Source organism: Benincasa hispida, unplaced genomic scaffold, assembly GCF_009727055.1.
Source record: "Benincasa hispida cultivar B227 unplaced genomic scaffold, ASM972705v1 Contig425, whole genome shotgun sequence".
In the NCBI taxonomy this organism is placed as follows: Eukaryota; Viridiplantae; Streptophyta; class Magnoliopsida; order Cucurbitales; family Cucurbitaceae; genus Benincasa; species Benincasa hispida.
Genome location: NW_024064845.1, coordinates 497,485 through 500,843, shown reverse-complemented (window position 1 = coordinate 500,843; position 3,359 = coordinate 497,485). Strand labels below are relative to the sequence as shown.

Genomic DNA, 3,359 nt, shown 5'->3' with positions numbered 1-3,359 from the left:
GTAGAACGTTTGTCTCCATTGATAATAATAAATCCGCGTACTTCAAAATGGTTGATTAATCTAAGATTGAATTAACTTAATTAGGCAACTAACGTAGAAAAGTCAAATTCCACACAACACAACAAGAGAAGGAAAAAAAAAAAAAAAAAACTAGGCACGACACGTTAATAACATAAATAAATATAACCCCATCATCTTCCTCTACTCCACTACGTACGGTTCATTTCACAATTTTCAGCCTTTTGTTAAAAAAAAAAAAAAAAAAAAAAAAAAAAAAAAAAATTGGGAAAGATTTCACCGAGGGTAGCTGCAAATATTTAAGGATGTCTCTGTGTGATGGTAATTATATAAATTTATTTTTTTCCCACTATAATAATGTTATATTTTTCCTTCTTTGCATCTATTTGGTAAATGTTCTCGTAATAACAAAGATATTGTCTTTTATTTATATAAAGAATATTAATATATGTAATTTGCAGCTTCTTATTCCGTTTTGATGTAATTTGTTTCATGGTGCAAACTATAAGGTAAAAATTCGTGGCCGGAGCTGGTCGGAAAACATGGAAAGATGGCGGAGGAGACGATTGAGCGAGAAGTGCCTTGGGTAAATGCTAAGGTTGTTCAAGAAGGAACCACTTTTGTGACTGCTGATTATAGATGTGATAGGGTTTGGGTTTGGGTTAACAAACATGGCTTTGTTACTAGGATTCCCATTATTGGTTAATTAATATTACCCTCTTCAATATCATAATAAAACTCTCTCTCTCTCTTTCTCTCTTCCTAATTAATTGCTCCATTATTCTAAAATTCTACTCAATGCTTCAAATCAAAACATCCATGCTTTGTTTTAGAAGTGAGATTTAAGCCCCCAACCCTTCAAATCAAAACCTCCATGCTTTGTTTTAAAGGTCAAAGTTTTTGGGTGAATCGATAGTGTTCGCACGAGATTTTAAGAGATATTTATTTCGTGGAACTTGAACTTTATATTTGTATTAATTTTGTGAAAAGTGAGTACAATCTCTAATACCTAGTATTTTGATGCTTTCAAAATAAACTATAATCTTTAAGCTGGTTGATCTTGTTGAGTGATCGACCTTTGTGCTTGTTGATCTTCTTGGGTGATCAGCCTTTGGGCTTGTTCATCTTCTTGGATGATCGACCTTTGGCTTGATGATCTTCTTGGATGATCGTCCTTGGGCTTGTTGATCTTTTTGGATGATCGGTCTTTGGGCTTGTTGATCTTCTGGGATGATCGACTTTTGGGCTTGACGATCTTCTAGGATGATCGACCTTTAAGCTTGTTGATCTTCTTGGATGATCGATTTTTAGGCTTGTTGATCTTCTTAGATGATCGGCCTTTGGGCTTGATGATCTTCTTTGAGGATTAGTGATCACACGAAGCTTCCGGAGAAACTTGTTTCGTGGAGTTGAACTTGAGTTGGTGTCGATGTTGATGTTGATTTGATGCGATGTGGTTCGATCTCTAGTACTTGATCCTTTGATTCTCTCTCAATCGAATGCATATGCTTGATTTGAGGAAACGAAGCGTGTGATGATCTTGGAGTTGAAGTCTTGGAAGAATGCTTGTATCTCCAAAGAACTTCGGTCTTCAGAATGCTTGTATCTCTAGAGGACTTCAGTCTTCAAAACTTTGATATGTGTTCTGATCTTCAGAGATTTGATATGTCTTCTGATCTTCAGAGCTCTAGTGTCTGTTGATCTTCAAAACTTTGAAGGAGTTATGTTTTTTAAATCCTTGAAGCTTCAAACTTTAGATCTTTAGAGAGATTTTGCCTTCAATTCCTCCTCCCTCTGAATAGATAATGCCTCTATTTATAGAGGTTTCTCATGGATCTTACATGAGTTTGGGCCTAATTACTTTACTAGGCCAGAATTGGGTTTGGGCTAAAGTTGGGCTTGAGCCCATTTGTTGTTGGGCCGAAATACTAAGTTTGAGCTTTATTTTCAATTTAGCCCAAAATTTCACATGGGTTTGAATTGGGTGGGACCCGAGTGTCTTTAATTATTTGGCCAAATCCAACTTATAATTTTTCCAATAGGCCCGGGCTTTCATTGATGATGTGGCAACTCATGATTCGCCGAAATTTCTCATTCAACAGATAGACTTAAGATTACCATAGATTGGTTCAGGATGTCTTGTGTTTAAATCCCTATAATGTTATTTCCTTCCCAATTAATATCGATTTCTACTTGTTGAATCTTCTTCATGATTTAAGCCCACAAGTGAAGTTGAGTGTTAAATGAAATAATTAAATATACCTTTATCTATTAGTTTAAGCTTTTGGATCAATTGGTGATTTAAAATATATGTATATATATATATATATATATAGGAGTGAGATTAAAATCAAAACTCGAGTCTAGCTCAATAATAATTAACCTGCATTCTTTGTGATGAGATTAGAGGTTTTGTATCATTTTCTTTCTTTGTAATTGTTGTACTAATTAAAAAATTCACAATTCTAAAATTCGAGGGCCTTTATTTTCCTTAAATATTAACTTGGATAATTTAATGGTCGAAGTTCAATCTCCATTTCTTTCTTCTTTACTTGCATAATGTTATATTGATTTTACATTATTGTATCATATTTAAAATTAACTTTCTAATTAGTTTATTTGGACCTTAATTAGTGACTTATTATTGATCAAAACTAACTGTTCGACTTTTCAAAAAGAAAAGAAAATCAAATGCTTATTCATGACAAAATTTAAAATTTGAAACAGAAGTGAAAAAGTATTACAGTACAATACCAAATTATTTTATTACAACAAACACAATTAATAAATAATACAATTTTTCACAATAATTTTGGTATTATAATTGCTACAAGATAAATGGAAGAACAGGAACAATAAATTTGTATATTAAAAGTAAAACACATGATTATTTTGAGAATATAATTAACCAATAATAGGAGTTCTTGTGACGATGCCTGTTTTCTTATCCACCCAAACCCAAACCCAATCGCACCTAAAGTCAAGAAGCACAGATGATCCTTCATCGACGATCTCAGCATTCACTAGAGGATTCTCCTTCTCGATAATTTTCTCGGCATCCTTTCCCAGTCGACCGACCAACTCCGGCCATGCACTCTTACCTAAGAGATATGTCGTCGACAAATTAGCATGTTCGAGAGTAATTTTGAAATTGTTAAATAAATATATTTTATCTATCATTCAAAATTAATATTTGATGATATGAAAATTACGTTTGAAATAAGAACAAACATTAAAATGTCTTTTACCTCTGCATTCTTCAGACATCCTTTGTTTTTCCCTTTTGTCTTTGTTTTGTGTTTGCCTTTTCTCCAACTTTTGTTATCGTCTCTCTGCATGGG

General features: G+C 33.2%; 1 long non-coding RNA gene across 1 annotated transcript; it reads left to right on the top strand.

Moving 5' to 3' along the window:
• The first annotated feature begins 203 nt into the window (after positions 1-203).
• LOC120069481 lies at positions 204-788 on the top strand. Its single transcript, XR_005479554.1, has 2 exons — positions 204-339; positions 528-788. It is a non-coding gene; the product is annotated as an uncharacterized LOC120069481 (long non-coding RNA).
• The last annotated feature ends 2,571 nt before the right edge of the window (positions 789-3,359 follow it).